Below are 13,724 nucleotides of genomic sequence, written 5' to 3'. Positions count from 1 at the left end.
TGGGGGTTTTTTTTTTTCAGTGTCTTTGACTGATTGATCTTATTCCTCTGCTTTATCTTCAATCGCTGGTACCCTCGTTTCAATTTATTCTGTTCTATGGGCTAGGCTTTTCAATTTGGCCTAGGTTTTTTATTTGGTCTATAGAGCTCTTCATGTCCAAGATTTTAATTTGATTTTTTAAAAAGATATCTCTATCTTTATTAAACTCCTCTTTCATATCCGGCATTGCCTGCATTGGTTTAAATTTTCTTTGAGCTTTGCTAGTTATTTGTATCCTCGCTGAATTGGTTCCACTGTTTATACAGCACCTCTTTCATTTCTTTGACTATTCTAATCACTGGCTTTGTTGAACTTGTCAGCTGATATTCCTTCCTTTTCACTCTCACTTATGTCCTTTTCTTTTTTTTTGTATTTGTCCCCCGCTCCTTAGGTCCCTGCCTTTTTCACTCATTGAGTAGCCTTCTACCAACTGAGCCATGCCTCCAACCGTGACTTAAGTTCTTTATTGTGAAATTGTTGGCTTTTGAAGGTGACATGTTGCCTTGTTTATTCATGAACTTAGTGACTTTTCACTGGGATGTATCCATCTGGGGCCAAGATTTTCGTGAATGTTCAGTCTCTTTTCCTTTCAGTTGGTGATCTCACAGGGATAAAATTGGGTCATGTCTGAGTTGTGGTGTATTTTCCTGCTACTGGATTGGAGGGGTTTAACAAAGTTTGTCAAACAGTCAAGTTCAAGCCTCAGGACACAGGGCACAGAATGCTTCTCCACTTAGGCTGAGGAAGTTTGGCTGCAAAGCAGTTGCCAGGTGCCAGTAATCCTAGATACTCAGGAGGCTGAGATATGAGGATTGTTATTCAAAGCCAGTCCGGGCAGGAAACTCTGTGAGACTACAATTAACTACCAAAAATAGCTGGAAGTAGAGCTGTGGCTCAAGTGGTAGAGTGCTGGCCTTGAGTACAAAATCTCATGGACAGCACCTAAACCCTGAGTTCAAGTCCCAGAACTGGCACACACACACACACACACACACACACACACACACACACACACACACACACACACACACACAGAGAAAAGCTTCTGCAGTTGATTAAAAAAAAATCACAACTTGTGTTGTGATAATCCCTAATGAAGACCTGTCACCTCTACTGATCTTTAGATGAATATAGATGCAAAGATGTGTCTTCTTGCTCTAGGTCCTGATGAATTCAAGTCCCATGACCACCACCACCAACAACAACAAATAGAAACCACGTCAGCCAATCAGAATATCCTTCTTACCCTGGCTAATGTGATTGGCTCAGGAATAGACATGTGACCCAAGCAAGACCCAATTGAAGTCTTCTCTAGAATTTTAGCATCAGGAAAAGATGTTGTTTTCATACTAGTACTGCCCAGCCGAGAACACAGAGACCAAGAAATCATCTTCCTACCAGAGGGAAGAAGCTATTGGAAGAATAACAACCGAGACCTGTCACTTCTCACTTATGAGACCCTTAAAGTCTCGTTTTACTTAAGCAAGATTGAGTTTCTGACTTGTGACCAGCAGGTCTTTAGTGGAGACTTCATTTTTTAAGAGTGGAGGCCTCCCGTGCCCTCTGGCCTTTTCATTGGTCGGCCTGCACTCACAGTAATTTCTGTGCCACCCTCTCCTCCACACAGAGGGGAGTGGCCTCTCTCCTTCTCACCCTAGTCATGTGCAGCCCAGCATTCCCATCACTGTGTCCTCTGGGAAACAGATGCCAAAGACACAGAGAGGAGAGGGAGAGGGAACAAGAAGGGCAGGGGTGTGGGAGATGCTCAGGCTATTGGTGCAGCTCTCAGAATGGTGTGGGAGATGCTCAGGCTATTGGTGCAGCTCTCAGAAGACCGTAGGCAGCCCTGAGAAGAGCTCTACCACACAAATTCTTCTGTGTTAGAAACTATGAGCCGTTGAGCTATGGTCTGGCTGTGGGGCATCCCTACTAAAATATACCTGAAGGTCACACCAGACACTGCGCCTGACCTTGGACTCGTCAGCCTTGAGAATCTCCAGTGGAATCAATCACTTTCTTTATAAGCTGTTCAGCTTCAGGTATTTTGTTATATCAACACAAATTGGACTAAGACATCTTGTTCACAAGTGTGCTCTCTGGGGGCTGTCATCTCAAACGCTGAAGCAGAAGCTGAAGGTGTCCACAGCTCACTGGCTGCCTCTGGAGAGGGTCTCCATGGCTGACACACAGTCTCAGTACCAGCTCATTACCAGAACCTTCCATAGGGGGCTTTAAGGCAAGATTCAGACCAGAGTCTTCTGCCTCAGGAGTCTGTGTCTACTTCAATGCCAGCTGGCCTTACACATTTCAGACCACAGACAGCAAATAAACATTGTCTCCATGACAACTCATACTGACTGGTGGCAGCACTCTGTGTTGAGGAGGATTCTGTGGTTTTTTTCTAGGCTCCATAGGGAGTTCTATGATTGATTTGTGATGTCTGTCATGGGTAGTGGAGGGATACGTGTGTAAGTGTGTGCAGAGTACTTGGCCTTCTCAAAGTAGAGACAAATAATGTGGAATGAATTCTGAATCCTATAACATTCTTCTTAAATTAGGCAACTCTCTTCTCCTGTTCCCTGATGTGGTGTCCTGGTACCAGGTTGGAGGAAACTAAAAAATCTCAGGTAGAGCTACCATTTGTTCCGCCATTGCAAGGCCGGATTTGGAACCGCCCAGGCACTGCCTCCAGCCCTTTTGGTGCATTATTTCACTGGATTCTCAAATCCCCTCACAAGGAGGGATGGCAGACTCCAGTGTTTACTGACAGAGGAAACTGTGATTCAAAAAGGGTGAGATCTGCTAGAGATACCCAGAAAATGAGCAGTCAAGCCCATTTCTACATCATTTCCCCATGTTCTTCCCTTCACCAAATGAGAGATCAGGGTGTATTCTGTGATTTCTCAGTGTGTCTCTGTCTTTCTCTGTCTCTGCCTCTTTCTGTGTGCTTGACAGCATTGTCCATCTTACATACCAATTCTGCTAGAAACAAGGACTCTGGGACCTCCTGGCCTGGCCCTATGAGCAACTGCTTTTCAGCTCACAAGGGATACATCTGAGGCTCAGGCAGGTGAGCCTCCTGGAGGCTGCATGGCATGGCTGCAAACCATACAGGTATGTTTCTATGTGTGCCCATGCCTTGTTGGTTGCCTGTGGAATTTTTTTTTACCACATCAGGGCAGCCACATGACCCTCTTAGATTCTCTAAGGCTTTGGATCTAGAGAGGGGTAACACAGGCAGGACGAATTGTGACATTGATTCTGGCAACACAGTTAGGAAGTTAGTAACAACTTGTAGAGCTGGGTGTCCCTGTCCAATCCTGGAGTCCAGTGTACCAGCTATCTAACCCTGGGTAAGCTCCACAATCTCTCTAAGCTTTTGCTTTTCAGTATGAAACCTGCAGACAGTAACTGAACCTACCTTGTAACTTACATACCTAGAAAAGTACCCAAAGGGAAGCTCCAAAGGGTTTGTCTTGAGATAATTCCACCTTGGAGGGTTTCCAATTCATTCCTAGCCACCCTGGCCTTCTTACTTACTCCTGGGTTTCCCAGAAGATGGTCCTCCAACCTTCACACAGACCCTGGAACATTTGATACTTTTCAATCCATTTGTTCTCTGCTTAACTAATTTCAAACCTGTTTCTGTTGCTGGCAACCCCAGAGGGACTGGCTGTCATGCTCATTCTGTCTTATTGCAATGTGGGACTCTAGCCTTCAAGCTACGACTCCCTATCTCCTCCGGAATTCTGCCCTGGACCCCAAGTCAGTTCTCTCATGCATAATGTGCCAGGGCTCCCCCAAACCACACAGCCTATCTCCTTGGAGCTGGACCTGGGGACTTGGAGCTGAGGCTGGAGTCTTGAAACTGAAGCTGGAGACCTAAAACTGAAACTGGGGTCCTGGAGCTGGGGCTGGGGACCTAGAGCAGGGACTGGGGACCTGGAGCTGGACCTGGGGATTTGGAGCTATGACTGGGGCTCTGGAGCTGGGGCTGGGGATCTGGAGCTGGACCTGGGGACCTGGAGCTGAGGCTGGAGACCTGGAGCTGGACCTGGGGACTTGGAGCTGGGACTAGGGCTGTGGAGCTGAGGCTGGGGACTTGGAGCTGGGGCTGGGGACCTGGAGCTGGACCTGGGGATTTGGAGCTGGGACTAGGGCTCTGGAGCTGGGGCTGGGGACCTGGAGCTGGACCTGGGGGTTTGGAGCTGGGGCTGGGGCTCTGGAGCTGGGGCTGGGGCTCTGGAGCTGGGGCTGGGGCTCTGGAACTGAGGCTGGGGACCTGGAGCTGGGGCTGGGGCTCTGGAGCTGAAGCTGGGGACCTGGAGCTGGGGCTGGGGCTCTGGAGCTGAGGCTGGGGCTCTGGAGCTGAGGCTGGGGACCTGGACCTGGGGCTGGGGCTCTGGAGCTGGGGCTGGGGCTCTGGAGCTGAGGCTGGGGACCTGGAGCTGGGGCTGGGGCTCTGGAGCTGAGGCTGGGGCTCTGGAGCTGGGCCTGGGGCTCTGGAGCTGGGAACCCCGTTTGGGAGTGCAGCAGGCAGCAGGGGCGCCTGGTTCTCATCACCCTCGGCAGGGGGCGGGAGGGGGGCAGAGGGAGGGGCAGGCGCCACACAAAGGGGCCGCTGTCCCCCTCCCACCCACCCCACTTGGGGAGAGGCCGGCAGACGCCCCGCCCCGCCCCTGGGCCGCCCCTTGCGGTGTCTGGACGCCGGTCCATCCACCCTCCGCCCTGTGTCCTCCTCGGTCCGGTCCTCGCGTGTCTCCCCACCGCCTCCTCCCCTGTCTCTTCATCCCCTTGGAGATGAAGCGGGACCCTGCGGCCCCGGCCCGCCCGCCGCGCCGGGTCCAAGGCTAGGCGGGGTCACCTCGGCACAGGACGGGACAGGAGGCCCCGCAGATGCACGGCCCGTGTGGAGAAGGGCAGAGGAGCAGCCGCGCCATCACCATGGTAACGCCGGCCAAGGCCTGGACCACCATGCTCTGCCCCTTTAAGGGACAGCGGGGGTGGGGTGGGGGGACTTGGGTAGGGAGCAGACCCTCCCTCAGTCCTGCCAGCGTCGGTGGGACGGTCCCCAGCGCCGCAGGGCACGGGAGGGTCAGAGGGGCTGGGACCCCTCTCAGGCTGCGTGCATCCCGTCTGGACTCACTTGGAAACTTTCCGCTTGGCCCAGCCCCAGGGCACAGATTTGAGCTGAAAATCCGGCTCAGCTGTTGTGGACAGAACTTTGGGGGTGGTTTTGCATTTTAGACTTGGGGCTGAGAGTCAGCGAGGTGCATGGTCCGGTCCATGTGGGGTTCGCGATGGGGATGGGCCCCAGCGCGGCTCTGCTGGCGAGGCAGGTGGGCGGAGGGTTACCGAAGCTTGGCCTGTGCGGCTGGAATGTCAGACGCCTATGGCAGCGGGGTGCTCCCGCAGGAATGGGGAAGGGCAGCGCGCCCAGTACTTCAGTACCTGGGGCTTTCAGGACTGGCCCTTGGGAAGACGGGGTACATCCTAGGAAGCAGGGTTGATCTTTGTACCCGGACCCAAAATAGAAGAAGAGAAAAAAGTCTGTTGTTTTCAGACACTCCCAAGCCCAGCTCCACACAGGATTTGCAGGCCTGTGCAGGAGAGCTTTTCCAAATCAAATCACGTGGGATTTGGGAAGCAGAAGGGGGAGCCAGGCCAGGGCTTTAGCCCCTTGATTGTGATCTTCCAGATTGCACATTGAATTTGGGTGGGTGTTTACTCCTGTGCACATCTACAGGCAGAATTCTACAGAGGTGCACACACACACACACACACACACACACACACACACACACACACACACACACACACACAGTACTGCACCAGCCCACATGGATGCACATTAGCATCTTCTCACACACCCAAGCCTGGTCCACCTGCTCTTCCCACACTATGGTGCTACATGGACACAACAAGTATAGGACAGAGCCGGGCTCCCAAGTCCACACGACAGCAGAACACATGCACACACATGGCTCTCCGAGCTGTTTGAGAATACCTAGCATAGGCCAGTGGCTGCTCATCACTGCCTACACTCCAAGTCCTGTGCTGGGTGCTTTAACAGCAGATCTGCTCCTGTCTCTGGCTCACAGATAAAAGATGTTCCTGGAGGCTAAACCACTGCCCAAAGCCACCCACCAGGAAGCTTTAACCCCAAACCTGCTCTCAGCCGTCACTCACCCAGAGCTACGGCCTGTACCAAGTGTGTATGAACTTCTTCTAGTAAGATGCCACTGGTTACACTGGTTCTGCCAGGAGGCTGTGACCCCTTTATCTCAGGCCTTCCTGCTCATCTTGGAAATTTTCACCCCAATAATTACCTCCTCCACAGCCTTTCCACCACTTGAGCATGGCATGTGTGCCTCTTCATGTCGGCCAGCACAGCTGTAATTTTTGTGGGATAAGATGATTGATGAATAGTTTCAATTAGGGAGAATCTTACAGTGAAAGAGTGTAAGGCCTATTCCCACATTTCCTAAATTTTAGTATCAATGTAATAAGTTTTCTTTCTTTCTTGCACTTGCTAGCAGGTGCTGTGCCCCTTGAATCACTCTACCCATTTTTGGTGTGTGTGTGTGTGTGTGTGTGTGTGTGTGTGTGTGTGTGTGTGTGTGTGTGTGCGCGCACGCACACGCGTGCATGCACGTGCTTTGAGATAGGGTCTTGCTTTATGCCGTGCCTGGAATGCAATTCTCCTATTTATGTTTCTCATGTGGCTGAGATGACAGGCACCTGCTTTTTCTTTTCTTTACTTTTTTTCCTTCATTTTCTTTTCTTTTCTCTTTCTTTTTGGCCCAGGCTGGCTGCAAACCCTGATCCTCTGATCTGCAACTTCTAAGTAGTTAGGATTACAGGCTTGAACTCTCACACCTGGTGGAATAGGAATTGCTTTTATATATCCACATACTGGATCAACTATCACAAGGAAAGAATAAAATCTACTTATTTGCTCAATATTTTTCCTTAAACCAACTTTATAAACTTAAAATATATTTGAATAGGTTTCATATTATCACTATGGAAATTCAATATCTGTTGCTATAAATAGAAAGGAACTGAAAAAAATATATAAGGCAAGCTGGTCTATGTTAGAAAATTCACCAAGGGCACTGGGTTTCCAAGCCTGAGTTTCCAAGCCTGAGGCCTTGAATTCAAGCCCTAGTACCAGCCTGAGAGAGAGAGAGAGAGAGGAGAGGAGTGGGGAGAGGGAGAGGGAGAAAGTAAAGAAGAGAGGAAGAAAAAGGAAGGAAAGAAGAAAAGAAGCAAAGAAAGAAAAAGAGAAAGAGAAAAAACAACTGCTCAATCAAGCATGGTAGTACAAGCCTCTAATTCTAGCTACTCAGGAGGAGGAAGAAGCAGGAGGATCACACGTTTGAGGCCATCTTGAGCAATGGTAGCTATGTGATGCACTGTCAAAGACAAAAATACAAACAAGAAGTTGGGAATATAGTTCAAGTGGTGGAGAAAAAAAGAAAGAAAGAAATGAGAACGGACGAACCAAAAGACAAACATTAAGTAAATAATAATTTAACATAGGATTACGTAAACAAGATTACATAACTAAGAATGTGTGACTGTTACGAGAAAACCTGGCCCACAGGGCACATGGATGATTGTGAAGCCCTGGGCTAGCTAGAACACATAGCTTATTTAGAGGAATCAGAAAAGGTAGGCTGAGCGCTGATTGATGGATGGTCACAAGGGCCTGCCAGGCCAATAAGTTGCTCAGGCCCTAGAGAGCCGCCTGATGTTGAGTAGTAGAGGGTCACGGCTGGACCTCTATGTAAGAAAGACCATTGCATGACCAAAGCCATGCAATGAGTGCTCATGTTCATGCCCCAGCTGGACCATTGGTTAGCAAGATCACCTTGGCCTCAGTTTCTTAGCCTGTAAAATGGGAACAAAATACCTTTTTTTGTTGTTGTTGTTGGTTGTGGGGCTTGAATCTGGGCCTGGGCACTGTCCCTCAGCTCTTCAGCTCAAGGCTAGCGCTTTACCACTTGAGCCACAGCACCACTTCTGGTTTTCTGAATCGCTTATTGGAGATGAGTCTCACGGCCTTTCCTGCCCCAGCTGGCTTTGAACTGCAGTTCTCAGATCTCAGCCTCCTGAGTAGCTAGGATTGAAGTCGTGAGCCACTAGTGTCCGGCCCAAAATACTCTCTCTCTTTTTTTTTTAATGGTTATTATAAAGGTAATATACAGAAAGGTGACAGTTACATAAGTCAAGTAATGAGTATCTTTCTTTTTTTTTGACAAGGCCACCCTCTCCCTTCCCCCAACTATTCATTAAAAAAAAAAATTGGGCAGATCATTAGGATGAGGACTTGCTCAGTGAGAAGTAGCTTTGGTTATAACCATTATTGTTATGAGGCTCAGATGGGAGGTGAGCTCCAGAGCCAAGGCACTGGGGAGAGAGGGAGAGGCAAGGGCATCGTCAGAGGCTCTAAGTTGCTGGGATGGGGCAGATGATACAGGACAGAGCTGTACGTGAACTTGAACATGGGTTTTCTGATGCCTACTTGTTTCTCTGTTCATTGCATCTGGACTGTTTTTCCAATTTTGAAAGATTTTTTTTTTAATGAAGAGCCAGTTCTTAGTTCTCCACCCACATGCAAATAAAAAGAACTTAGAGCTCAAGATGTTTTAGTTGGACATAAGCAAGAACTTTTAAACTTCTACACAGCCAGGATGCTGGCTTTAGAATCTAGACAAGTTCAAAGGGGAGGGTCCCAGGTAGCTGAGGCCAGAGGTCACAAGGCTGACACCTGCTGGGCTGCATCTGGCCTACAGATTATTTGGTTTGGCCAGCCTTTAAAGTATCTGGAGATTTTACTTAAAAAAAGAAAAATAAAAAAAGTCAGCAGACAAGCAGCTCTGGGCCACAGTCCCATTAGGCTGGTGTTGGTGCACTGTGGGGTGTGGCCAGACCCACCGCTTCCTGTTGCTCCCGTGAGGCCAAGCGGCTGGAGGAGCCACTGTCTCATACTCAGCCCACTTCTGCCTTCTGTGTCACTTGTGAGGCCGCTGGAGGCCTTTGTATATACAATTTTAAATACAGTCTTGCAGAGAAGTTCCTGTCCTGCTCCTGTCTCACCCATATTCAGTGTCAGGGAGAAGTTGGTTTTTTTTTTTGCCAGTCATGTTGCCTGAACTCTGGGCCTGGGTGCTGTCTCTCAGCTCTTCAGCTCAATGCTAGTGCTCTACCACTTGAGCCACATCACCACTTCCAGTTTTTCTGCTTATGTGGTGCTGAGGAATCGAACCCAGGGCCTCATGCATGCAAGGCAAGCACTCTACCACTGAGCCACCTTCCCAGCCCCAGAGAAGTTGGGTTTCTACATCCCTTGACCCCACACAAGGGTCCCCTATCACCCCAGACCTTGAGCCCAGCACAGAGCCTGTGGTGGGCCGGTTCTGCTGGCGCCTGGTCGGTGTGGTGTGTCTTGTTGGAAAGGCTCCTGGAGACAGATATGCCCCCTTTTATAGGCCAAGATCACCTAGGGAGGAAGAGACAGAGTCTTAACTCTCCTAGGCAGTATGGGAGATGGCACATGGGGTCTGGCATAGCTAGGAGGCACTCTACCAACTCCATCCCCAGCCTTCCCCAGGATCTGGGCCACAGGGGTCAAAGGCTATATTCTTGGTTCTTGCCCCTCCCTCCCCTCCCTCCCTCCCTCTCTCCCTCCCTCCCTCCCTCCCTCCCTTCCTTCCTTCCTTCCTTCCTTCTTTCCTTCCTTTCTTCCTTCTTTCCCTCCCTCCTTCCCTCCCTCCCTCTCTCCCTTCCTCCCTTTCTCCCTCCCTTCCTTTCCCTGCCTTTTCTTTCTCTGAGATGGGAACTCAAACTTGGTACCTGCCATTTTCTCTCATTGGCTAGCACTCTATCAACTGAGCCAGGCTTCCAATCCCTTTTAGTCTTTGCTCTTCCTGAGAATCTTCTCCTTATGGTCAATGGACAGATCTGGACCTTTAAGAAAGTTTAGCCCACAGCTCAGAAGGCCCAGCTAGTAACATCTGGCAAGATCATTTGGAAAGGGAACCAGCATTAAAAACACACAATCACACTTTTATGTTATAACAGCCCTGGTTATAACAGCATTTGGAAAATCCAGCAAATTAAAGAAAATAACCACGGCCTTATGAAGCCTGGCTTGCACAGCCTGGTTGGTGGCAGGGGCGGGGGGGTGGGGCAGGGGAGGTGGAGGGCAAAGGTAGTTAATGTTGTATTTAAAACTCACTTTAGACTTGAGCCTTACACACGTTCTATAGATCGTAATGCATGGAAAATGTTCTTTAAAAATATTTCCTCAGTCAGAGTGGAGTTTAGGGTAGGGCAGTAGGCTGGAAGAGGGGGAAAACCTCTCAGTGAGGTGGTGGTGCTTGATAAAAATAATACTTAGGCCTGGCACTGGTGGCTCACGCCTGTAATCCTAGCTACTCAGGAGGCTGAGATCTGAGGATCGAGGTTCAAAGCCAGCCGTGGCAGGAAAGATTGTGAGATTCTTATCTCCAATAAACCACTCAGAAAATTGGAAGTGGTACTGTGGCTCAAGTGGCTCAAGTGGTAGAGTGCTAGCCTTGAGCTGAAGAGCTGAGGGACAGTGCCCAGGCCCAGAGTTCAAGCCCCACGACAGACAAAAAAAAACCTAATAATAATACTTAGGCCGGGCTCTGGTGGCTCATGTCTGTAATCCTAACTTCTCAGGAGGCTGAGACTGGAGGATCATGGTTCAAAGTCAGCTCGGGGAGGAAAGTGTGAGACTCTTACCTCCACTAAACTATCAAAAAAACCCCAAAAAACAAAAAAACAAAACTCAGAGATGGAGCTGTGGCTTAAATGGTAGAGTGCTAGCCTTGAGCAAAAGAAGCTCAGGAACACCTAGGCTCTCAGTTCAAGCCCCAGGACACACACACACACACACACACACACACACACACACATAATCTATCTATCTATCTATCTATCTATCGATCGATCGAAAGAGTAAATATATATAGTATTATATTATTCACATGTTAGTATTATTAGTATATTTAGTATATATTTAAATGTTGAAGTGTGTATATATCTTCACAAATATATACAATTTTAAATACAGCACAATATTAACCCAGGCTTCTTGCAGAGAAGTTCCTGTCCTGCTCCTGTCTCACTCATATTTAGTGGCAGGGAGAAGTTGGGTTTCTACATCCCTTGACCCCACACAAGGGTCCCCTGTCACCCCAGACCTTGAGCCCTGCACAGAGCCTGGTCAGTGTGGTGCGCTCCCTGGCTGGCCTTGTTGCAGAGGAAGGGGTCAGAGGGTAGTGACAGCTCTGGCTTGTCTCGCTTTCTCCCTTTCCTGTGTCACACCCTGCCTCGGCTCATACCCAGGAACCGTGAAAGCCCAGCCTGCTGTGCAGGAATGGAAACACGTCTATCAAGTTTCACGGAAGTCATTTGAGGGGCCCACGTCTGGCCAATGGCGGCATTCAGTTCGGTGGTCCCAGGCCCGGCTGTGGGGTTCATTTAAGATGGCGAACCGCCAGTGCTCTTTCCTGCAGCTGCCAGGGCCCTGACAGCTACGAGACCCTGGGGACCCCAGGCCTGTAGCAGGTACCGTGCAGGCCCAGAGCCAGGCCAAGAGGGGGGGAGGGGTGTGTGTCTTGTTCCAATCTTTCATTGTACTGGCTGCTCCTTAAATGGTCACAGTGTGTTGAACAGAGCCCTCTATGGCAGCCAAGGGCCTCTCAGCCCACCAGACCTGCTCTTTCAGGGCTCGTTTTTTGGGGGCACTACTGGAGACCAGGAGGAACAACCCTCTCCCCTGGCTTGGTGGCCCCCAGGCACCTGGAGGCAGGGAAAGAGGGCTGACCTGGGTTGGATTCCAGCTCTGTCTTTCTCTTCTCTATTACTTTGGGGAAGGTCAACCTCTATTTCTCTACCTATAAAATGGAGTGCCCCTGCTTAGCCCTGGCTTCTTCACTCGGGCTGAGTGGAGGGCTGGCACAATGCAGGCTGCACGGAGACTGCTGTGGCTGGAGAAGGGGAGGGATTCAGGAAGGCACCAGGGAGGGCACTTCACATGGGGCTGGGCTTTTGGCTGCTGAGGGAAAACAAATGTTGTGAAAGGCGAGAATAGCAGCAACAAGAGCTCCCTCTTTCCACAAGGTCCTCTCTGTGCAGGACAGGAATTAGAACACCATTTACAGATAAGGAAACTGAGGCACATGCAGGAAGAGAGTTCAGCTCACGATTCTCTAGTGGTTGGAGGCAGCCACAGTGGGGACTTGAGATGTGCTGTGAGTGACATGGACTCACATGTGACAGAGTCTGCTATTTAGAGTTCTCTCATCTTCTGCAGAGGATGGAAAGCACCTCTACTGCATAGCAGGCTGGCTTTGGGAGAAAGGAAGGGACTGTCTGAGCCTTTGGGAGGAGACCAAATGGCAGTCGGATTTAAAGTATAAAATGAGCTGAAGAGCACAGGGACAGCGCCCAAGCCCAGAGTTCAAGCCCCACGACCGACCAAAAAATACTTTAAAAATATTTTTTTAAATAACATTAGTGGAGTAAAAATATATTTTATGTAATTAATATGTGCTTGCCAAGTGGGGCACGGATATTTCACACTTGTAATCCTAACTACTCTGGAGGTTGAGATCTGAGGATCAAGGTTTGAAGCTAGCCAAGACAAGAAAATTGGTGAGACTCTTATCTCCAAATACACACACACACACACACACACACACACAGAAAGCTGGGAGTAAAGCTGTGGCCCAGAGATAGAACACCAGCCTTTGTAAGCAAAGGCTAAGGGACAGTGCCCAGGATCTGAGTTCAATCCCCAATGATAGCTGGGGGGGGGGGGGGGGAAGGAGAGGGAGGGAGGAAGAAAGAAATAGAGTGTGAGAGAGAAAGAATGTGAGAAAGGAAGGAAGGAAGGGAAGGAGGGTGGGAGGAAGGGAGAAAGAAAGTAAGCAGGCTCTGGGTTCTGTCCCCAGCACTACAATAAAACCCTGTGTTCTTATGTATTTATATATTATTATTTATATAAACATCTGATTTTTTTTTTTTTGGGTCCAGTCGTGGGGCCTGAACTCTGGGCCTGGGAGCTGTCCCTCAGCTCTTCAGCTCAAGGCTAGCGCTCTACCACTTGAGCCACAGCGCCACTTCCGGCTTTTTTCTTTTTACTTATGTGGTGCTGAGGAATGGAACCCAGGACCTCATGCATGCAAGGCAAACGCTCTACCACTGAGCCACCTTCCCAGCCCAAACATCTGATATTATTAGCTGTAGTTACTAACTGTACTATAAGAAATATAACTGTATTTATATGAATGATATAGAAACCATCCAATGAAAGCATCATCGATGTGGTTTTAGAGTTGCTTTCTATTTGTGCCAGCTGACAAATTTTCACATACAGTGGTGATATTATCGTGATTGTAACATGACCACAACACATAACCATAATCCCAATTCCAGAGATGGCTCCTGGTTAGTGAGCACCTGCTAAATGCTAGTCTTGTGCAGAGAATTTACACAGGTAATAATCTCATTCAATCTTGTTTAAGTATAATTACTGTCCGTTTCACACATGAGGTGTGGGGCATGGTGAGTGAAGGAATCAGCGAGGACAAACAAAAAATAGGTGATAGAAATAGCATTTGCACCCAAGCAGGCCGGCTGCTTTC

This window comes from Dipodomys spectabilis, unplaced genomic scaffold (assembly GCF_019054845.1).
Source record: "Dipodomys spectabilis isolate Male_0828 unplaced genomic scaffold, ASM1905484v1 ptg000175l, whole genome shotgun sequence".
Taxonomy (NCBI): Eukaryota; Metazoa; Chordata; class Mammalia; order Rodentia; family Heteromyidae; genus Dipodomys; species Dipodomys spectabilis.
The sequence above is the reverse complement of the archived record's forward strand: the minus strand, read 5'-3'. Positions refer to the sequence as shown.